Source organism: Bos javanicus, chromosome 9 (genome assembly GCF_032452875.1).
Source record: "Bos javanicus breed banteng chromosome 9, ARS-OSU_banteng_1.0, whole genome shotgun sequence".
In the NCBI taxonomy this organism is placed as follows: domain Eukaryota; kingdom Metazoa; phylum Chordata; class Mammalia; order Artiodactyla; family Bovidae; genus Bos; species Bos javanicus.
In genome coordinates this window covers 72,595,579-72,620,238 of record NC_083876.1, presented here as the reverse complement: position 1 = coordinate 72,620,238, position 24,660 = coordinate 72,595,579, and the positions used below count along the sequence as shown (strand labels likewise).

The 24,660-nt window shown below is 40.8% G+C and overlaps 1 long non-coding RNA gene across 1 annotated transcript; it reads right to left on the bottom strand.

Moving 5' to 3' along the window:
- Positions 1-9,169: 9,169 nt before the first annotated feature.
- LOC133254051 (uncharacterized) lies at positions 9,170-16,149 on the bottom strand. Its single transcript, XR_009738550.1, has 3 exons — positions 15,818-16,149; positions 15,258-15,338; positions 9,170-9,436 (listed from the first exon to the last, which is right to left on the bottom strand). It is a non-coding gene; the product is annotated as an uncharacterized LOC133254051 (long non-coding RNA).
- Positions 16,150-24,660: the final 8,511 nt, after the last annotated feature.

The following is a 24,660-nucleotide window of genomic DNA, read 5'->3' as shown; positions in this document are numbered from 1 at the left end:
ACGTTAGTGATATCCTATGCCATATTTTTAGAAGCTTTTTGATGAGCAAGAGCTTTGAACATCCCCATGGAAAAGAAATGCAAAAAAGCAAAATGGCTGTCTGAGGAGGCCTTACAAATAGCTGTGAAAAGAAGAGAAGTGAAAAGCAAAGGAGAAAAGGAAAGATATAAACATCTGAATGCAGAGTTCCAAAGAATAGCAAGAAGAGATAAGAAAGCCTTCCTCAGTGATCAATACAAAGAAATAGAAGAAAACAACAGGATGGGAAAGACTAGAGATTTCTCCAAGAAAATTAGAGATACCAACGGAACATTTCATGCAAAGATGGGCTCGATAAAGGACAGAAATGGTATGGACCTAACAGAAGCAGAAGATATTAAGAGGTGGCAAGAATACACAGAAGAACTGTACAAAAAAGATCTTCATGACCAAGATAATCACAATGGTGTGATCACTGACCTAGAGCCAGACATCCTGAAATGTGAAGTCAAGTGGGCCTTAGAAAGCATCACTATGAACAAAGCTAGTGGAGGTGATGGAATTCCAGTTGAGCTTTTTCAAATCCTGAAAGATGATGCTGTGAAAGTGCTGCATTCAATATTCCAGCAAACTTGGAAAACTCAGCACAGGACTGGAAAAGGTCAGTTTTCATTCTGACCCCAAAGAAAGGCAATGCCAAAGCATGCTCAAACTACCGCACAATTGCACTCATCTCACATGCTAGTAAAGTAATGCTCAAAATTCCCCAAGCCAGGCTTCAGCAATACGTTAACTGTTGACTTCCTGATGTTCAAGCTGGTTTTAGAAAAGGCAGAGGAACCAGAGATCAAATGGCCAACATCTGCTGGATCATGGAAAAAGCAAGAGAGTTCCAGAAAAACATCTATTTCTGCTTTATTGACTATGCCAAAGCCTTTGACTGTGTGCATCACAATAAACTGTGGAAAATTCTGAAGGAGATGGGAATACCAGACCACCTGACCGGCCTCTTGAGAAATCTGTATGCAGGTCAGGAAGCAACAGTTAGAACTGGACATGGAACAACAGACTGGTTCCAAATAGGAAAAGGATTATGTCAAGGCTGTATATTGTCACACTGCTTATTTAACTTCTCTGCAGAGTACATCATGAGAAACGCCGGGCTGGAAGAAGCACAAGCTGGAATCAAGATTTCTGGGAGAAATATCAATAACCTCAGATATGCAGATGACACCACCCTTATGGCAGAAAGTGAAGAGGAACTAAAAAGCCTCTGGATGAAAGTGAAAGAGGAGAGTGAAAAAGTTGGCTTAAAGCTCAACATTCAGAAAACGAAGATCATGGCATCTGATCCCATCACTTCATGGGAAATAGATGGGGAAACAGTGGAAACAGTGTCAGACTTATTTTTCTAGGCTCCAAAATCACTGCCGATGGTGCCATGAAATTAAAAGACGCTTACTCCTTGGAAGGAAAGTTATGACCAACCTAGATAGCATATTGAAAAGCAGAGACATTACCTTGCCAACAAAGGTTCATCTAGTCAAGGCTATGGTTTTTCCAGTGGTCATGTATGGATGTGAGAGTTGGACTGTGAAGACAGCTGAGCATCGAAGAATTAATGCTTTTGAACTGTGGTGTTGGAGAAGACTCTTGAGAGTCCCTTGGACTGCAAGGGGATCCAACCAGTCCATCCTAAAGGAGATCAGTCCTGGGTATTCATTGGAAGGACTGATTCTGAAGCTGAAACTCCAATACTTTGGCCACCTCATGTGAAGAGTTGACTTGTTGGAAAAGACCCTGATACTGGGAGGGATTGGGGGCAGGAGGAGAAGGGGATGACAGAGGATGAGATGGCTGGATGGCATCACCGACTCAATGAACATGAGTTTGGGTAAACTCCCTGAGTTAGTGATGAACAGGGAGGTCTGGCGTGATGCAATTCATGGGGTCGCAAGGAGTTGGACACGACTGAGAGACTGAACTGAACTGAACTGAGTCTTATACAAGTCCTCACAGTTCTGATTACTATAGTTTTATAGCAAGGCATGAAATATGATGTATATTTACCTTCTTGCTTCTTTTCAAATTTATTTTGGCTATTGGTACTTTGAATCTGCACATAAATTTTGGAATCAGTTTGTCAACTTTAGGGGAAAAAAATCCTTCTTGGACTTTGACTGGGATTATACTGATTCTATAGATCAATTTGGGGAGAATTAAAATCTTTAAAAAAAAAGAGTCCAAAATGCAGTACTTGGATGCAATCTGAAAAACGACAGAATGATCTGTGTTCGTTTCCAAGGCGAACCATTCAATATCACAGTAATCCAAGTCTATGCCCCAACCAGTAACGCTGGGAGGGATTGAACTGAAAATCTTAATCTTAATGATGTCCACTATTCCAGCTCATAAATACAGTGTATTTTTCCATCCTTCTATTAAATGTCTGCTTTTATTTCTCTCAACAATGCTTTGTAGTTTTTAGTATAATGTGCTTAGTCACTCAGTTGTGTCCAACTCTTTGTGACCCCATGGACTGTAGCCTGCCAGGCCCCTCTGCCTGTGGGGATTCTATAGGCCAGATTACTGGAGTGGGTAACCATTCCCTTTTTCCAGGGGATCTTCCCAACCCAAGGATCAAACCCAGGTCTCCTGCACTGCAGGCAGATTCTTTACTATCTGAGCCACCGGGAAGCCCTGTTGGTACAAAGGTCTTATATTTTACTTTGGAAAATTCAGTTATTTGCATTTGTGTTTTTAATAATATTATAAATGGAATTGCCTTCTTAAATTTTATTTTAAATTATTTTCTATTAGTAGGTAGCATTGATTTTTGAATATTGAACTTGTATTCTAAGTGAACTTACTAAGTTTGCTTTAGTTCTAGCAGTTTTTTTTTTTTTCCTTTTTGAGGAATCCCTTAATATTTTCTACATGTCATCTATAAATAAAAATAGATTTATGTGTTAGTTGCTCAGTCATGTCCAACTCTTTGTGACCTCATGAACTGTATAGCCCATCAGGCTCCTCTGTCCATGGAATCCTCCAGGCAATAATACTGGAGTGGGTAGCCATTCACTTCTCTAGGGGATCTTCTCAACCCAGGGATTGAACCCAGGTCTCCTGCATTGCAGACAGATTCTTTACCATTTGAGCCACCAGGGAAGCCTGATTTTATCATAGGGGATTTAAAAATTATGAGTTCAATTTGTACATGAATAAGATTATTTTTACTACTGAGGATGCTATTAACCAGGCTTCCCTGGTGGCTCAGATGGTAAAGAATCTGACTGCAATGCGGGAGACCTGGGTTCTATCCCTGAGTTGGGAAGATCCCCTGGAGAAGAGAATGGCTACCCACTCCAGTATTATTGCCTGGAAAATTCCATGGACAGAGGAGCCTGGTAGGCTACAGTCCATGCAGTTGCAAAGAGTTGGACACAACTTAGCAATTGAGCATGCAGGCATACTATGTATATTAATATTATACTCCATGATAATGCTAGTAGTATTTCACTGTATGAATTCACCAATTGATGGACATTCAATTATTTCTACCTTTATTGTTTTATGAATGATGCTGTTATAACATTCATGTAAAAGTCTCGATGTGAACATACATTTAATTTCTCACTTTAGTGCATAGGAATGGCATTGCTGAGTTGGATGATAAATGCATGTTTAAATTTGACACTGCCATACTGTCCTCCAAAGTCACTGTAACACTCTCCGTGTCCGCTGCGTGAGAGTTCCAGTCACTCTACATTTCTTGTTGGCACTTGCTATTGCCAGTCCTCTTATATTTAGCCATTAGAGTGAGCAGGTAGTAGAATCTCACTGTGGTTTTAACTTGTTTCCCTGAAATGACTAGAGATGTTGCGTATACTTCCATATGCCTATTTGCCATCTGGATATCTCATTTTGTGAAGAATTTGTTCAAATTTTTTGCCAAACTTTTCATTGTGTTTATCTGCTTGCTATGGGGTTGTAGGAATTCTATATAGATTCTGGACACAAGTCCTTTGACAGACATATGCTTTGCAAGTATTTTCTTTCAATCTACAGCTTGCCTTTTTATTTCCTTCAGTCAGTGCATCTTTCTGAGAGCATAAGTTTTTAATTTTGTTCCTGTACATTTTATCAGTGCAGTCCTTTACAATCAGTACTTGGTATGACCTATTTAATAAATCTTTGATTAACTCAATATCACAAAGATTTTCTCCTCTGCATTTACGCATTAGTTTTATTACTCTTGTACTGTGTTCTAAGATCCATTTTAATTCATTTTTGCTTATAATATGTGGCAAGGGTCAGGGTTAAATTTTTAAATCCTTAGAGTTATACAATTATTTCAACACATTTATTTAAAAGGTTATCCTTCCCATATTGAATTATCTTGGCATCTTTTTTTGAAAATCTATTGATCATGTTAGTGTCGGTCTATTTCTGAATTCTATTCATTCCATTGTCTAACTTTATATCAGTACCATATTGTCTTGAATACTGTAGCTTTATAATAAATTTTGAAATTAGGTAGTGTAAGTCCTCCAGCTTCACTCTTCCTAAGTAAGGTCTGATCTCCTTAATATATAGTAGCTCTTAGAAATCAAGATTAAGAAACCAACAATCATAGAAATGAGCAAAGGGCATGAACAAAAAGTTCACAGAAAAATAAATTCAAATGTCTCCAAAAGTTATGACATATGTTATCACATTTGGAATGAGATCAAATATTAAAACTATTCTAAGATAACATTTGGATTAGACAAACCAAAAGTTTGACACACTCTCTTGGCAAAGAAGTAGAGAACCAGGCACTCTTATATTTTACTAAAGGGAGAAAAAAATTATAATTCCTTAAGGAAAGAAGACTGGAAATATCAAGATTACAAATGCATTAACTCTTTAAGTTAGGAAACCAGAAACCAGAATCCAGCTTTAGTTACACCTGTACCCAAACAAAAAAAGGGCTTCCCATTTGGCACTAGTGGTAAAGAACCCACCTGCCAATACAGGAGACAAAAGACATGTGGGTTTGATCCCTGGGTTGGGAAGATTCCCTGGAGGAGGGCATGGCAACCCACTCTAGTATTTTTGCCTGGGAAATACTATGGACAGAGGAGCCTGGTGGGCTACGATCCATAGTGTTGCAAAGAGTTGGACATGACTGAGGCAACTCAGCATGCACATGCACCCAAGGAAAAGAAAAAATGCAAAAGGATGCCTCTCACAGCATTGTTTGTAATAAAAAAGACTAGAAACTATGCAAGAGAACAGCATCTGGGAGACTGGTTGGAAAGAAAACACTTATATATTGAAATATTATGCAGCTGTCAAAAAGAACGAGGAAGATTTCTATATACTGCTTTGGGAAAACCTATAATTAATTAATTAATTAAATTACATATAGGTTCAGGTCAGTTCAGTCGCTCAGTCGTACCCAACTCTTTGCGACACCGTGAATTGCAGCATGCCAGGACTCCCTGTCCGTCACCAACTCCTGGAGTTCACTCAGACTCAGTCCACTGAGTCCGTGATGCAATCCAGCCGTCTCACCCTCCATCGTCCCCTTCTCCTCCTGACCCTAATCCCTCCCAGCATCAGAGTCTTTTCCAGTGAGTCAATTCTTCCCATGAGGTGGCCAAAGTATTGGACTTTAAGCTTTAGCATCAGTCCTTCCAATGAACACCCAGGACTGATCTCCTTCAGAATGGACTGGTTGGATCTCCTTGCAGTCCAAGGGACTCTCAAGAGTCTTCTCCAACACCACAGTTCAAAAGCATCAATTCTTTAGCACTCAGCTTTCTTCACAGTCCAACTCTCACATCCATACATGACCACAGGAAAAACCATAGCCTTGACTAGGCAGAACTTTGTTGGCAAAGTAATGTCTCTGCTTTTCAATATGCTATCTAGGTTGGTCATAACTTTCCTTCCAAGGAGTAAGCATCTTTTAATTTCATGGCTGCAGTCACCATCTGCAGTGATTTTGGAGCCCCCCAAAAATAAAGTCTGACACTGTTTCCACTTTTTCCTCATCTATTTCCCATGAAGTGATGGGACCAGATGCCATGATCTTTGTCTTCTGAATGTTGAGCTTTAAGCCAACTTTTTCACTCTCCTCTTTCACTTTCATCAAGAGGCTCTTGAGTTCCTCTTCACTTTCTGCCATAAGGGTGGTGTCATCTGCATATCTGAGGTTATTGGTATTTCTCCCAGCAATCTTGATTCCAGCTTGTGCTTCTTCCAGCCCGGTGTTTCTCATGATGTACTCTGCATAGAAGTTAAATAAGCAGGGTGACAATACACAGCCTTGACGTACTCCTTTTCCTATTTGGAACCAGTCTGTTGTTCCATGTCCAGTTCTAACTGTTACTTCCTGACCTGCATATAGCTTTCTCAAGAGGCAGGGCAGGTGGTCTGGTATTCCCATCTCTTTCACAATTTTCCACAGTTTATTGTGATCCACACAGTCAAAGGCTTTGGCATAGTCAATAAAGCAGAACAGATGTTTTTCTGAAACTCTCTTCCTTTTTCCATGATCCAGTGGATGTTGGCCATTTGATCTCTGGTTCCTCTGCCTTTTCTAAAACCAGCTTGAACATCTAGAAGTTCATGGTTCACATACTGTTGAAGCCTGGCTTGGAGAATTTTGAGCATTACTTTACTAGCATGTGAGATGAGTGCAATTGTGCGGTAGTTTGAGCATGCTTTGGCATTGCCTTTCTTTGGGGTCAGAATGAAAACTGACCTTTTCCAGTCCTGTGGCCACTGCTGAGTTTTCCAAGTTTGCTGGCATATTGAGTGCAGCACTTTCATAACATCATCTTTCAGGATTTGAAATAGCTCAACTGGAATTCCATCACCTCCACTAGCTTTGTTCATAGTGATGCTTTTTAAGGCCCACTTGACTTCACATTCCAGGATGTCTGGCTCTAGGTCAGTGATCACACCATCGTGATTTTCTTGGTCGTGAAGATCTTTTTTGTACAGTTCTTCTGTGTATTCCTGCCACCTCTTCTTCATATTTTCTGCTTCTGTTAAGTCCATACCATTTCTGTCCTTTATTGAGCCCATCTTTGCATGAAATGTTCCCTTGGTATCTCTAACTTTCTTGAAGAGATCTCTAGTCTTTCCCATTCTGTTGTTTTCCTCTATTTCTTTGCATTGATCGCTGAAGAAGGCTTTCTTATCTCTCCTTGCTATTCTTTGGAACTCTGCATTCAGATGCTTATATCTTTCCTTTTCTCCTTTGCTTTTCGCTTCTCTTCTTTTCACAGCTATTTGTAAGGCCTCCCCAGACAGCCATTTTGCTTTTTTGCATTTCTTTTCCATGGGGATTGTCTTGATCCCTGTCTCCTGTACAATGTCACGAAGCTCCATCCATAGTTCATCAGGCACTCTATCTGTCAGATCTAGTCCCTTAAATCTATTTCTCACTTCCACTGTATAATCATATGGAATTTGATTTAGGTCATACATGAATGGTCTAGTAGTTTTCCCTACTTTCTTCAATTTCAGTCTGAATTTGGCAATAAGGAGTTCATGATCTGAGCCACAGTCAGCTCCTGGTCTTGTTTTTGCTGACTGTATAGAGCTTCTCCATCTTTGGCTGCAAAGAATATAATCAATCTGATTTTGATGTTGACCATCTGGTGATAACCATGTGTAGAGTCTTCTCTTTTGTTGTTGAAAGAGAGTGTTTGCTCTGACCAGTGTGTTCTCTTGGCAAAACTCCATTAGCCTTTGCCCTGCTTCATTCCATATTCCAAGGCCAAATTTGCCTGTTACTCCAGGAGTTTCTTGACTTCCTACTTTTGCATTCCAGTCCCCTATAATGAAAAGGACATCTTTTTTGGGTGTTAGTTCTAAAAGGTCTTGTAGGTCTTCATAGAACCGTTTGACTTCAGCTTCTTCAGTGTTACTGGTTGGGGCATAGGCTTGGATTACTGTGATATTGAATGGTTTGCCTTGGAAATGAACAGAGATCATTCTGTGGTTTTTGAGATTGCACCTAAGTACTGCATTTCAGACTCTTTTATTGACCATGATGGCTACTCCATTTCTTCTAAGGGATTCCTGCCCACAGTAGATAAAATGGTCATCTGGGTTAAATTCACCCATAGTCCATTTTAGTTCGCTGATTCCTAGAATGTTGACATTCACTCTTGCCATCTCCTGTTTGACCACTTCCAATTTGCCTTGATTCATGGACCTGACATTCCAGGTTCCTATGCAATATTGCTCTTTACAGCATCGGACCTTGCTTCTATCACCAGTCACATCCACAATTTGGTATTGTTTTTGCTTTGGCTCCATCCCTTCATTCTTTCTGGAGTTATTTCTCCACTGATCTCCAGTAGCATATTGGGCACCTACTGACCTGGGGAGTTCCTCTTTCAAGTATCCTATCATTTTGCCTTTTCATACTGTTCATGGGGTTCTCAAGGCAAGAATACTGAAGTGGTTTGCCATTTCCTTCTCCAGTGGACCACATTCTGTCAGACCTCTCCACCATGACCCGCCCATCTTGGGTGGCCCCAGGGGCATGGCTGAGTTTCATTGAGTAATACATATAGGTATTAAATATAAATATTTTGGTATATATACCTATATATATAATTTAATTAATTAGTTAATTTTTGGCTGTGCTGGGTCTTCATTGCTACACATGTACTTTCTCTAGTTGCCATGCATGGAATTCTCACTGTGGTGGCTCCTCTTGTTGCAGAGCATAGGTTCTAGGTGTGCGGGCTTCAGTCTTTTCGGCTTGAGGAATTAGTTGCCCTATGGCATGTAGGATCTTCTCTGACCAAGGATCCAACCTGTGTCCCCTTCACTGGCATGTGGATTCTTAATGACTGGACAACCAAGGAGGTCCTCTACAGTATATTTTTAAATGAAAAAAAAAAAAAACACAGCAAAATGTAGCAGAATAAGCTCGATCTTTCGTATCAGAAATAGAAGTATGAGAATATTTACTCGTATATGCATAAAAATATAAAGCTAAACAGAATAAAAGGCAAGCAGAAATTCAGTGATGGCTTATAGTGAGGGGGGAGAAAGTGGTGGATGGGGACAGAAAAAAGTGACACTACTCAGTGCACCTTTGTATAGTTCTGATTTTTGAACCATGTTCAAATAAAGTTTTTTGAAAAGAAAATAAACTCAAGAAGACACAGGGAAATATTATAAGAATGCTGTAAAATAATAACATACTCAAGCTTCTGCCTTGCTAGATGTGGTTTGGTGGGGTGGTAGCATGTGGGGAAATCTCGCCTACCAGAAAGGCAGGGCAGGGCCTAGGGAGCTGGGTGTTCACAGGGGTGGTGTCCAGGCACCAAGCCATTCTAACAGTTGGAGTGTTAGCCCAGTTTATCTTGGCCCCATGCATGGTCTGATTCCACTCATTGTCTTGGCTCTCTTCAGTGGTAACTCTGGTCATGGAATTGTCCTGGGAAAAGAAGTAATAGGTTATACAGACCAGCTTCCTCTCCCTGTAACCTGGCTCTATGAAGGTCCCGGGGAAACATTAGCAAGTGTTTCCATCACTTTTCTTTGAAAGGCCTTTCTATAATTACCTTCTGTCTCTCAGGAAGACGGTCCCGTTGCACCTAATCTAAATTTGGCTTTCCTAATTCCATTGTATATCTTATGAAAATAGTTTGAAAAATGCAAATAGTCATTCTCTCCACTGATGTTTCAAGGAGGCAAAGATTCTGAACTGATTCTTCTAACCAGAGCTTAAGTTGGATATGGATGCATGCTCTCAACCATCTCTCTTGGTAAACTCAGAGATACAGGGCAGAGGGGATGCCCTTGCTGCTTGCTCAAGCAGACTAATCTTTCTGGGCATTCAAACTCAATAGTCACTGCTTCTGGAGTCTCCCTTCAGCTTTGACCCCAGCATCACCTTTTAATAGGCCATACCTTCTATTATTCATAACAGTTTCCTACTGCATTGGAGTTGACAAAATGTACAACTATCCCAGGATGAAGAATGAATGCACTTGGGGCCAGATAAAAGTGCCATCTGCCTGGACTCACACCATACAGCAAAGAAAGGACAGTCATAGCCCATCCCTTCCTCTTTATGTACCAGTGATTTGAAGGGAACTATCAGTAATACAAATATGTCCCCTGTGCAAATCTGAAGGCAATTGGTTTAGGTGATGTGAGTATGACCAACACAAAAACCAGGAGTATTATTTTTATGGCTATTCTCTCAGTTCAGTTCAGTTCAGTTCAGTTCAGTCGCACAGTCATGTCTGACTCTTTGTGACCCCATGGACTGCAAAACACCAGGCTTCCCTGTCCACCACTAACTCCCAAAGCTTGCTCAAACTCATGTCCATTGAGTTGGTGATGCCATCCAAACATCTTATCCTCTGTCGTCCCCTTCTCTTCCCACCTTCAATGTTTCCCAGCATTAGGGTCTTTTCCAATGAGTCAGTTCTTCGCATCAGGTGGCCAAAGTACTGGAGTTTCAGCTTTAGCATCATTCCTTCCAAAGAAATCCCAGGGCTGATCTCCTTCAGAATGGACTGGTTGGATCTCCTTGCAGTCCAAGGGACTCTCAAGAGTCTTCTCCAACACCACAGTTCAAAAGCATCAATTCTTTGGTGCTCAGTTTTCTTAGAGTCCAACTCTCACATCCATACATGACCACTGGAAAAATCAGAGCTTTGACTAGATGGACATTTGTTGGCAAAGTAATGTCCCTGCTTTTTAATATGCTGTCCAGGTTGTTCATAGCTTTTCTTCCAAGGAGTAAGAGTCTTTTAATTTCATAGCTGCAGTCTTCATCTGCAGTGATTTAGGAGCCCAAAAAAATAGAGTCTGCCACTGTTTCCATTGTTTCCTCATCTATTTGTCATGAAGTGATGGGACCGGATGCCATGATCTTCGTTTTCTGAATGCTGAGTTTTAAGCCAACTTTTTCACTCTCCTCTTTCACTTTCATCAAGAGGCTTTTTTAGTTCTTCTTCACTTTCTGCCATAGGGGTGGTGTCATCTGCATATCTGAGGTTATTGAAATTTCTCCCAGCAATCGTGATTCCAGCTTGTGCTTCTTCCAGCCCAGCGTTTCTCATGATGTACTCTGCAGAGAAGTTAAATAAGCAGGGTGACAATATACAGACTTGACGTACTCCTTTTCCTATTTGGAACCAATCTGTTGTTTCTTGTCCAGTTTTAACTGTCCTTTCTTCACCTGCATACAGATTTCTCAGGAGGTAGGTCAGGTGGCCTGATATTCCGATCTCTTGAATAATTTTCCACAGTTTGTTGTGATCCATGCAGTCAAAGGCTTTGGCATAGTCAATAAAGCAGAAGTAGATGTTTTTCTGGAACTCTTTTGCTTTTTTGATGATCCAGTGAATGTTCACAATTTGGTCTCTGGTTCCTCTGGCTTTTCTAAATCCAACTTGAACATCTGGTAGTTCACAATTCACATACTGTTGAAGCCTGGCTTGGAGAATTTTGAGCATTACTTTGCTATCGTGTGAAATGAGTGCAATTGTGCAGTAGTTTGAACATTCTTTGGCATTGCCCTTCTTTGGGATTGGAATGAAAACTGACCTTTTCCAGTCCTGTGGCCACTGCTGAGTTTTCCAAATTTGCTGGCATATTGAGTGCGGCACTTTAACAACATCTTTTAAGATTTGAAATAGCTCAACTTGAATTCTATCACCTCCACTAGCTTTGTTTGTAGTGACCACTTGACTTCATATTCCATAATGTCTAGCTCTAGATGAGTGATCACACCATCGTGGTTATCAGAAGCAGAAGATATAAGAAGTGGCAAGAATACACAGAAGAACTATACAAAAAGATCTTCATGACCTTCCTTCAGGACAAGTGAAAAGAGGAATAGAAGCTCTTCCCTAAACAGTTGTGTAAGAGACCAAGAGCATAAAGAAGGAAGGGCAATGAAAATACACGTGTAACTCAGGTGTATAAGGTCTCTCTGCCACCCAGTTTACACAACCTATAGTTCCTTGCTACTTAAAATGTGGTCTACAGACCAGCAGCATTGGCATCACTAGGGAGCTTGTTAGAAATGCAGAGTCTCAGGCCCTCCCTCATTCCCTCTGGATGGGAATCTGCATTTTAACAAGATCTCCAGGTGGTTCAAATACACATTAAAACTTCAGAAGTGCTCTCCTGACCTGCAGATGTAAGTAGAATGGTATCTCCCTCTCACTTGAGCTCTTGCTTTCAGCTACTCTTCCCCTGTACTTAGACACCTCCCAGGCTTGGAGTCGGAATGAACCCAACAGGTTCATTCAGAAAGGTGCATGTTCTGTATGGGACCCATTGAAGTGATGGGATGGGATATACCTCCCTTTCCTTGCCATCCTGTCCACTTGCTTGGCCCAGAGCAGAAAGATTAGATGTTTTAATAAAGCAAACATCTATATTTTTAAAATCAAGGGCAATGTTAGAAGCATTCCTAAACTAGGAGAGGGAAGGTTGAAACTCTCACCTTCTTAAACCACACCCCTCTCAAGATCCCTCCTCTATAATTCCATCCATCTCCCAGGACATTGCGGTAGAGGGTTCCCCTCACTTATTCTTCACACTATCCTCCTTGCAATGGGTCAAGTCTGTGACATTCTTTCTAAAGTGGTGGATTTCAGCTCACCTGTGAGTGATGTGTGTAACTCAAGGTCCCCACGTTGGTAGTGGAGATGAGGCTTCCTGATCCAGTTTGTGGCTCCACTTCCACACCAGAGTGAGATGCAAACAGATGGGTCCTCTAACTAGGGGACTTGTTGAAATAGCCCATCATAGTGTGACAAATAAGAGCACAGTGTGGAGCCAGATTCCCTGTGTTCTAATCCTGGCTCTACTTAGAACAGCACCTGGTAACATTGAATAAGTATCTGCTATCATTATGTGGTGGAGAAGGAAATGGCAATGCACTCCAGTATTCTTGCCTAGAGAATTCCATGGACAGAGGAGCCTGGTGGGCTGCTGTCCATGGGGTCACACAGAGTTGGACACAACTGAAGCGACTTAGCATGCATGCATGCATTGGAGAAGGAAATGGCAGCTCACTCCAGTATTCTTGCCTGGAAAATCCCAGGGACAGAGGAGCCTGGTGGGCTGCCGTCTATGGGGTCGCACAGAGTCGGACATGACTGAGGCAACTTAGCAGCAGCAGCAGCATTATGTGGGTGCAAATAATTTCTGAAATTATTCAGAATACTTTTATCTTGTGAATGTAAAGAGCAGTTTGTCCTGATTAGTTTAGAGCCTGATATAGATTAACAGGAAGGAAAAGTCACATTTTTGCCAAGACTACTTGTGCTGAGCAAAAAGAGAAGTCAAGATTTCTTGGTATTTCTTCCTTGGCCTCAATCTCCTGACTTCACACATAGGTTTATTGCATCTGAACATCTTGAATTGCTCAGAAAAAATGACACTGCATTCCCAGTGTTCCAGTTGTCCATTATTTCACTTGACTTTCACATTACTCTTTTCTTTTTGCAAATATTTGTTATATGGGGCATTGTTGTTAATTTCCTTCTTTAGCATGATGGTGGATTGGAGGAGTTGACATGCAATTATTTCCATATAATTGTGTAACTACAATAAATAGAATTAAGGACTCAAATGAGCTAAATACAAATAGGTAGAGAATTTTAGCATTGACATTTCTCTTTTTAGCAATATGCTAATTGTATTAAGGTCTTCTTTGTTCAGAGGTACTCAGAATAGTCCCCAATAAATTTGGATCATTGAGAGCAATAATCCTTGAGCGACTACATGTTCTGTGTAGTGAGTCAGCCCTGTGGTAGCGTCCTGCACTGTGTATCTGTTATTGTGGCTCTAGGAATCATTGCCAAGCTGGTTAATTTGGTCCAGATATTAATTAGATGGGAATTCTATTTTGAAAAATGCCGAAGCTTACAAAAAAGAGAAATGTCTTTACGATCATATCAGGTGGGATTTCTGTGTAGGTTTAGAACATCTATAGATTTTCTATGAAATTTACAAAGTTATTTTTATTTTTTTAAGTGGTAGAGTAATGAAGAGCTAAAGGAGTTTTTATATAATTATGAAAATTCTGATTAGAAGAAACTTAAAAGATAACTTACTGAAACATTTCATAAAATGTTGGCACCCTTGATGGAGCTTATTCTGTGATAAAGCTGAGAAATATATAGCCTCAGGAGGCAAATGAACTGGGGCTTAAATACCAGCCAGTACTTTCTGGTTAATGTTTGACTTCAGCCAAGTTGATTAATTTCTATTAGACTCAGCTTCCTCATCCACAAAATATGGCACATAAAACCTACCCTAGAGGTATTGATAAGAATTAAATGACATAATATATATAAAACACCTAGCAATATGCTGATGTTTGTCATGATAAATGCCATAGAAAGCATCCAACCATAGTAAGTACCCAATAAAATTCATAAAAGCAAAACCCTACCAAACTCATAGTTCAATGAGATTTCTTCTTGTCTACCTACTTTGAAGAGTTGCTGTTAGGGATAGATTTATAATATTTAAAGCACCTATCACATGGTGGATGCTCGATAGATTATAGGAATTATTAGTATTTCTTGATGAACATTCTACATCTTTCCCTGATTCATCAAATATTATTACTGTGTGCTAGTGCTCTAAGGAAACCCAATGAGTAACACACTGGTGTTTTCTGTCCAAGTGTGGAGGCAATTGATTTGAAGTGCTTTGAGTGGGACAGGCAGAGAGAGGCCAGGAGTTCAAGACACGAAACAGGTAGATGATGGTGGCATTGACTGAGAGCGGGCAGAACAAGGACAACAATTAGACTTCGGGATAAAGGTATGAGGAGGAATTAAGAGTTGTATTCTTTACATATTGAGATGCTCATGAAACATTCAAGTGAAAGGTCACAGAGATGGTTGAATAGATGAGATTACAGATGATATTTGGCTGGAGAAAATAATGGGTTATCACACGTTCATGGTATTCAGAACAATGGAACTCAATGAAGAGCTGAAAAAAGTTGTGTATAAAGACTGCCGCAAACTGAAATTTGAGGAGCTCCAACATTTAGAACTTCATGAAGGAGGGGAGATCAATAATACCCCAGGAAGTCAATGTCATTGTTGGATGGCTTAAATGTTTAAGATGTTTCATTTTGAGCCTGCCCTTTGGAATTTCAAAATATTGGCCTTTTAAGAACAACATAGAGCAGGTCTTTCCTTTCAAGTACATGAGGAAGGCTCCCTGCATGTCTACTGGACTTTTCTCCTTTAGCCTAAAATACTCACATGTCCCGGAATGTGACTCAGAAGCAGACATCACCCAAACCCTACTCTTCCAGCTTGACCAGCCAGCCACCTGCAGGACTCCTAAGCAAATACAGAGTGAGATGGAATAAAAGGAAAACAGATGAATTACTTTCAAAATCCACTGCTGTGGTCTTAATGAATCATGACTGGTTATAACTAACAGAGCAGTTGTATAAAGCATGGAAATAATCTTAAAAAAAACAAGCCTAAGAGGGCAAACTCTAAAGTCGGTTGTGCTTCCAGCAGCTTTAAAAATATGGAGTGAGAAGGCATGCTCTGGCGATAGAAAAACAACTACAAATCAGCTGGACTTCTGCTGGAATTAAGATGAACGGTTCACATTTCTTCCTTGAGTTCATGACACCAGCTAACTCATACATCTCTGCCTGGTCCTTGTTTTGCTTCCCATTTCAGAACTCCAATTTACTGCATTTGTGTGAAATTATATTTGGACATACATTAATTGACATCACCCCAAGCTCTGACCTCCACTCTTCATTTTGCAAACAATATTTATCTACTATTTCTTTGGTACTTACCCCAGGTTGTGGTCTTACTGTATTTTGATATATCTAGAGAAAGCCATATGCAAAACCAGGTATTATTAGTAAAAACTCCAGCCATTAGGCAAAAATAAGATTTTCTTCTAGTGCTCTGTGTAGAACTGGAGATTTATCTGCATTGGATTTTTCAGACACCTCTGCATTTTGAACAGTGCTGTGCTACCTACTGGGGGCTTCCCTGGTGGCTCAGATGGTAAATTCTTGACCAAGAAGCAGTGACTAGCCAAGTCAGACCATTTAACATGGCAGGACCATGAAGTGTGATCTCCATCTACATACTAAGTATCTGATCAGGTAGCTGGTTGAAGTGGTTCTACTCATGATACCATGACTCAGAGCTGAATTTACTCTGCTTTGTGATGCTAACAATCACCCAACAATAGAACCATAACCTGGGATGCCTTAACCTGGGAAGAGTTGTGGCTCTTCCCACCACTTTTCTAACGTTTGCTCCCTCATTGGCAACTCTTCTCAAGGACATCTTCTACCTCCTTCTGTTCTAAGCAGTAACTTTTCAAATAATAATTATTATTCTGATAATGTCATTGTTGTTTAGTCACTAAGTTGTGTCCAACTCTTTTGCCTGGACTGCAGCCTTCCAGGCTCCTTGGTCCAGGGAATTCTCCAGGCAAGAATACTGGAGTGAGTTGCCACTTCCTTCTCCAGGGGATCTTTCTGACCCAGGGATCAAACCGATGTCTCCTGCAATGTCAGGTGGATTCTTTACCACCAAGCCACTAGCCATTATTATTATCAGAATAAATCAGAAATAGTTTTTAAAATGTGATGCGTGTAGGCTATTCTTTACGAGATTTTCATTCAGTAGATCTCAGGTGGAGCCGGAACTCCACACTTTCTGAAGTTCTTTGTAAAGCTTTCTGAACCAGAGTGACCAGGTTTGTAAATGACATTTCTAAAGACTCCAAGTCAGAGGCATACGGTCATGGCTTTGTGGGTCCTGTCTTCTCTCTGGTCTCACTCTATCTGGTTACAGCCATTCAGTAGCTGTCTTGACCAGTTTGTTCCCACTCTGACCATTACTGTTCTTCAGATTGTTCTGATTCACAGGTCTTAAAGGTCTTACTGGTTACTCCAGATTCTCTGATCCCAATAATCCTTTTCATTCCCTGTCCTCATTCACTGAGAAGATCTCAGTTTGGTTTCTGTGGCTTGATACAAGAACGGTGGCGGAGACAACACTCATCAAATATCCATGCACTCCAAACAGCTCCCAGCTCTCCACCCCTCTATTATGTTACTAATTTTACCCAAGGGATTGGGAGCAGTAGAGACACATATAATTTCTGGGATTATTCTCTTAAAGGCTGGTGTGAGCTTACATGCCTCTCCTCCTCTATAGCAGCAAACTTGGAAGTCACATAGTGAGATGGCGTCCTCACAAGATGGCTGAGTCATGGATGAAGGGGAGTCTCTGCCAGTCTCCATCAGTCTATATGGGAGCAGTAAATAAGTGTTTTGGGTTTTTTTTTTTTTTTTTTTGCTGTACCACATAGATTTCAGGGTTGATTTGCTACCATAGCATAGCCGATTCTACCCAGGACTAAACAGAAAGTGCAACTCCTGGGTAAAGTTGCTGCCAAGAGAACTGAACTCAAGCTATCATGATCCATCTGCCTAATGTCTTGTTTCTTTCCCCTCCAAATAGCACACTGGCAGCATCCACTGGGCACCACAGAGGGAAAGTCATGCTAGTTACATGAGATGAAACAGTTGTGCTTGACAGTGAAAAAAATGTAGTTCCCACTTAAACTTGACTGGCATTTCAGAAAAAATAGTTTTCAATCATCTTTAGTCCCTTTAACATTTTCCTTAACTCTTATATATCATGTAGGTGGCTCAGACGGTAAAGCATCTGTCTACAATGTGGGAGACCCGGGTTCAAGCCTTGGGTTGGGAAGATCCCTTGGAGAAGGAAATGACAATCCACTCCAGTACTATTGTCTGGAAAATCCCATGGATAGAGGAGCCTGGTAGGCTACAGTCTATGGGGTCACAAAGAGTCGGACACAACTGAGCAACTTCACTTTCAAAGGTGACAAACTCAGGTATGAAATTAAAATGCATACAATAGGCAGATATAAAATAACAGGCAATGGTATGGCCTCACATTTGGAACAGAACAAATAGAAGGAGGCTTGACCACCTAAAAGTATTTCAAGCAAATCAAAGAAAATAATAGCTTCAAATTAAATAAGAGGCTGTAGCCCCACTCATCAACTTGGCAGCTATGGCCTGAAGTTGTAAATTCCCCTTGTAACTCTTGCCAGGTCTGAGTCATTTTCATACTAAACATATGAAAAAATACTATGCAGCTATTAAAAAAATGTGATGTAAAAGAACAGAAGTTGGTAGAAAAATTGTATATATATATGTGTGTGTGTGTGTATATATATATATATATATATATATATATATACACATTGCATTGCATTAATTGCTCAGTTGTGTCCAACTCTTTGGGAACCCATGGACAGTAGCCCACCATGCTCCTCTATCCATGGGATTCTCCAGGCAAGAAATTGGAGTTGGTTGCCATTTCCTTCTCCAGGGGATCTTCCCAACTCAGGGATCAAACCCAGATCTCCCACATTGCAGGTGGATTCTTTACCATCTGAGCCACCAGGGAAGCCCATACATACGTACATACACATATATATATATATATTTAAATTTTTAAAAGAATGAAATTTTGCCATTTGCAGCAATAAAGATGGACTTGCAGGGCATTAAGCTAAGTGAAATAAGTCAGAAGGAGAAAGACAAATACTATATGACATCTCTTATATGTGGAAACAAAAATAGGACCAACTAGTGAATATATCAAAGAAGAAGCAGACTTATAGATGTAGAGAACAAACTAGTGATTGATCACCAGTGGGGAGGGGCAATATAGGGGTAGAGTATTAAGAGGTGCAAACTATTAGGTAGAAAATAAGCTACAAGGATACATTGTACAACAGGGGTACAGAGTCAATATTTTATAATAACTGTAAGTGAAGCATAACCTTTAAAATTGTGAATCACTATATTGCACATGTATAACATATAATATTATACATCAACTGTATTTCAATAAAAAATTACATGTTATATTATGTTACCAACTTTGTAGAATAAAAATGTGTAGAAAAAAAAGGCTAAAGGGTACCTGTCCCTAGTTAACAGAGTTAATACTCACTCCTAGTCAACAGAATAGATATCACCGGGTTATGGGATTATGGGTAATTTTTACTGACCTTTTTTTGTGTATTTTCCATCTCTTTAAAAATAAACACATTATTGTAGTCATCAGGAAAAGAAACGTTATTTTAAAAATCCATGTTTAGGGCCTTTTCAGGTGGCTCCCATGGACAAAGGAGCCTAGTGGGCTATGGTCCACAGAGTAGGACACGGCCGAAGTGACTTACCAAGCACGCACTGGTGGCTCAGTTATAGAAAGTCCGCCTGCCAGTGCAGAGGATGGGGTTTCCCTCCTGGGTCTGAGAGGATCCCGTGTGCCTCAGAGCATCTGGGCCTGTGTGCCAAAACAATGGTGCCTGGGAGCCACAGCTACTGAAGTCCACGAGCCCTAAGCCCATGCTCCTTGCCCCGAGGGGCCACCATAATGGGAGGCCTGCGCACCTCAGTGCAGAGTGGCCTCTACTCGATGCAACTAGAGAAAAGCCTGTGCAGCAACAGCCACCTGCACAGCCAGAAATAAATAAATATTGTTTTTAAATAAATCCAATATTCAGGAAAAAAGGAGCAATTATATGCATTCTCATTAGCTATGAGAACTTCTAACATTTTAATTCTAAGTATGTAATTTATAATGTGTGTGGTGTATTTTAAGTCTAGCAATAGTTTACTAAATTATATAAAAACTAACCTGGAACTGTCATTCATTTACAAATTCTACTTAAATTGAAACATCCATCTCTATTATCCTTTACATATTTCAGAAAGACATTATGCCCATCTTAATGATCCTCATAACTATCTTGCAACAGACAACCAACCGCAACTGAAAAATACACCACCATGGGCACAAATTGTAACAGGCAATGAAAAATTGCCTATAATTATAATTACAGCTACCCAAAGAATGCAAATAATTAAGAAGAGTTTTTGTTCTCCAAGTTTTATTCTGCTGTTTATTCATTGGAATGGCTTGGCAGTTGCGAGTTCACAACTGTCCTGAGACTGGTTCATTAAACTCTAATCTGATTAGGGCTTTTTGTTTCTTTGTTCTCTGTGTCCTCAGGTGGCGATTTTTGGCTGAACATTACAGATTTTTGCCCCATGTCAGGTAAAGAAACATAATTTTGCCTGTGTATTACATAATTGGGACACAATTTTCAGGCCTCAATCCTAAAAGGCAACTCTACTCAACAGAGTTCCATTTCTATTCAAAACATCTTCAACAAATAAATCTTGTTACATATGTAACAAAGCACTACACACGCATTTATGTGTGGATAGCCAGATGTGTCTAATTTCCCAAGCATTTACTAGTTACACTTAACTTGCTTTTTAAAAATTATGTTAAAACTATCATAAACGTTATTTATCTCAAGAAATTCAAGACTGATTTCATGAAATTTGGAGTCAGATAGCAAGATGGGTGGAAAACATGGTAAGGGAGATAACTTGTCAGGAAAGGGGAGTATAATCTACTGCTGCTGCTGCTGCTAAGTCGCATCAGTTGTGTCCGACTCTGTGCGACCCCATAGACGGCAGCCCACCAGGCTCCCCCGTCCCTGGGATTCTCCAGGCAAGAACACTGGAGTGTGTTGCCATTTCCTTCTCCAATGCATGAAAGGGAAAAGTGAAAGTGAAGTCGCTCAGTCGTGTGCGACTCTTCGCGACCCCATGGACTGCAGCCTACCAGGCTCCTCCATCCATGGGATTTTCCAGGCAGGAGTACTGGATTGGGGTGCCATTGCCTTCTAGGGTCAAATCAAAAGGAGAGGATCACAAAACTATCTGGAAAAGGCTTTCCATTAGAAATATAATAAGGACCCAGCAAAATCTTTAATGGTGTTCCTAGACAGGTGGCACTAGTGGTAAAGAACCTGCCTGCCAATGGAGAAGACATATGAGACACAGATTTGATCCCTGGGTTGGGAAGATCCCCTGGAGAAGGGAATGGCAACCCATTCCAGAGATTTTCCCTGGAGAATCCCATAGACAAGGGGGCCTGGTGGGCTATAGTCCATAGAGTCACATAGAGTCAGACATGACTGAAGCAACTGAGCACAAAATCTTCACTACTGAAAAGCAATTATGAGTCATCATGCTATGCTGGTGGGCAGAAAAGATTGTGGGAGACCGTGGCCAGTGAGTAGGCTCTAGCCCAGCAGTCACTGTGGATTTTACCCTATCAGTCAGTTTAGTCGCTCAGTCATGTCTGACTCTTTGCAACCCCATGAACTGCAGCACACCAGGCCTCCCTGTCCATCACCAACTCCCAGTGATGAGTCAGATGAATCAGCTGTTCGCATCAGGTGGCCAAAGTATTGGAGTTACAGCCTCAATATCAGTCCTTCCAATGAATACCCAGGACTGATTTCCTTTAGGATGGACTGATTGGATCTCCTTTCTGTCCAAGGGACTCTTGAGAATCTTATCCAACACCACAGTTCAAAAGCATCAATTCTTCGGCACTCAGCTTTCTTTACAGTCCAACTCTCACACCCATACATGACTACTGGAAAAACCATAATCTTGACTAGATAGACCTTTGTTGGCAAAGTAACGTCTCTGCTTTTTAATATGCTGTCTAGGTTGATCATAACTTTCCTTCCAAGGAGTAAGTGTCTTTTATCCTATGCTGCTGCTGCTAAGTCGCTTCAGTCGTGTCCGATTCTGTGCAACCCCATAGATGGCAGCCCACCAGGCCCCCCCATCCCTGGGATTCTCCAGGCAAGAACACTGGAGTGGGTTGCCATTTTCCTTCTCCAATGCATGAAGGTGAAAAGTGAAAGTGAAGTCTCTCAGTCATGTCCGACTCTTCATGACCCCATGGACTGCAGCCTACCAGGCTCCTCCGTCCATGGGATTTTCCAGGCAAGAGTACTGGAGTGGGGTGCCATTGCCTTCTCTCCACTTTTACCCTATAAGCATAAATAAATGTCAGAAATTTTTGACTTTAATGAATGCATTCAGAATTTTATCATCAAAAAAGCACCTAGAAAAGACAAGTTGTTCTGCTAGACTTATACATTTTATGTTCTTTAAAAAATAAAATTGTATTTTTATGTGTTTAATAGTTTAGGAGATCTAAAAGCCTTATTCTGGTTCTGGAAAAAATTCAGGTGAATATGGAATAAAAATGAAAACATATATCAGGGTAAGAACCCAGACCTTAGCATATTCTGCATGAGACATGAGTCCTGAAAGAGCAGGGTAGGCATATGGCTCTAGAAGATTCTAGAACAGTGGCTTCTGACGATGTGGTCCACTCTCAGGTTTCGTCTACAGTCACCTTTCCTGACAGCGAGCCACCATCTAGACACCCAGCTTTTAGGTCCTAGAGTAGCAAGTAGTTTAGTGGAGACATGTGCTACATTAAGAGAGGTGCTAATTGCAATTGGTGTTGTAATATTTACATTGTTGAAGATGTTTGGTTCCTTTTTTAGGAGCTGAATATGAAAATTGTCTGCCAGGCTGGCTGTCAACCTATGAATGATGGGCCACACCATATGATCGAAACAGCCATGATGACAGAGTCTGGAATTTGGTCTGTGGAAGATCTCCTCCTGTCTGTAATTACACCAAAATGAAACATCCTCAGTTGAAAAGAACCAATGCATTGTATTTTAAAATCTACAGAAACGCACCGGTGTCCCCCATCACCATAATGTGACTCCAGCTTCTAAGTTTGTGACAGTACGAAAGAAACAGGAAACCCATCTCTTTCTTAAGCTTCAGATGACTGGGGGCTTGCAGAAGGATCAAAGAAACCCTTCCAGGCTCTCTCTTTTTTTAGTTTTTGGTGCTTACCATGCACTCCTAACATTAACAAGCTTAGTTCCCTGATGCACCTTCTGGGCCAAAAGATAAGATTTTCTTTCCCCTAAATCACGTTTTCTCAAATATTTTTCAAAGCTGAGGTATAAGCCTTTTAATAGAATTATGCAAACGTTGCCCTAACTTCAAATGTTTTCGGAACTAAACGCCTCTTTGAAGAGTCTCTGTATTTGCAATGTCCACATGAGGAAACAAAAGCTAGGAACAGCAGGCGATGAGGGGGACAATGATGACACCCCAAACTCCGGTTTTATTTGTCCCCAAAGTTACTTTGTGTAAATTCAAAGCAACCTCTGCTTCTCAAAGGTCAAACTCACTGGGATGAAAATGCTGACCGGTCATTAAGGGATAATCCTCTTGGCAGAGTAGAAGCCCAGCTCGAATGCACCTCACTCCTGATTTGAACTGTCTGGATGATGGGATAAAAACATCTAAGGGCCAAGCCCCCAGGGCAATGAACAGTGAACACTTGCATCCCTCCCAAAACTGAGATGCAAAAGTACATTTGAAAAAAAAAAAGCCTTGGATTGATGAGAAACAACTTAGTATTTCCTAGGTTTTCTCTTAAAATAATGGAAAACTTTTTTTTTAATGAGACTCAGGAAAAGATAACTATAACCGATTTCTTTCAGGGTGATACACACTTAGCATTTCAGCCAGAGTAAGACCCCTTGTTTAATGGAAGACTAGTAAATTCATGTTTGGAAAATATATTTCAGAAAAGCATGCCAACTGTCCTGATCCCATAATTCTTGGGTATTCTGCTTGTGGGTTAAATAAAAATCACATACTTAAAATTGCCACAGGTCCATACCACTGTCTTATTACTCACCTTGAAACTAAGTGTTGATGAATAGTGCTGGTTTTTTTTTTTTTTTTTTTTTTTGGACTCAGGTAATGTTGCAACAAGAAAACAGTGTGTATAGTTTAAAGCAGTCCCCTCTGCTCTACACCTAAATGATACAGATTTTAGGCCATGGCCACAGCTCCAAAGCAGCTCAGAGCACCCCGGCTGCCCTCCGAGCTGACCCCTTTCCATCAGCTAGCTATTCTCTCTTCAAGGTGAAGGTCCCTGTTGTCCCTAACAGCAGTACTGGAAGGTGAAGTGTTTGGCAAAGCAGCCTCAGACAAAGGATGGGTATAGAGAGAAGCAGCACATGGGACCTGACCCCAGTTCAGCTTTTGAGGGTCACTAGCTAAGGATGACATTTACTGCAAACACATCATTTCCTCGTAATGAGGTCTCAACTGAAAAGCCAAGTCCCATCAGCTCTCCAAAATCCATGTTGATATTTAAAAACACACACGAGAGGACAAACTCCCAAAACTCCAGCCCTTTCTCTCTCCTACAGTCATGCCTGCCTGCCTTGGCACCGTCCCTATGAGATGCCCTTAGCAGACATAGCTCTGTGGCTGCAGCTGGGAGGTGAGTTGCTTGCCCAGAGTGTATTTGCCGCCGTCCGTCTGGGCAATGTTTTTCGGCAATGTGCACATTCAGCTAGCATCTCTGCCAAGGAGCTTAAGTAGGGAACAGTGGTAGTTCCAAGTATGCAATCTGATTTCAAAATCAAGTTCCTGTGCTTCTGCTGTATCCGAGTGTCCCCAGTCATGATGGGCTTGACTGTCACTCTCTCAGCTGCTATGTAACTTCGCTTGCAGGTTGCTTGATATTTATCTGGCTTTAAAACTGGCATATCTAGGTCAGCAGAAGTGGAGGAGTTTCTTCCTTGATTTATTTGTTCTTGTTCATGTTCAATTATGATTAGAAGCCATCTCTACATAGCTGC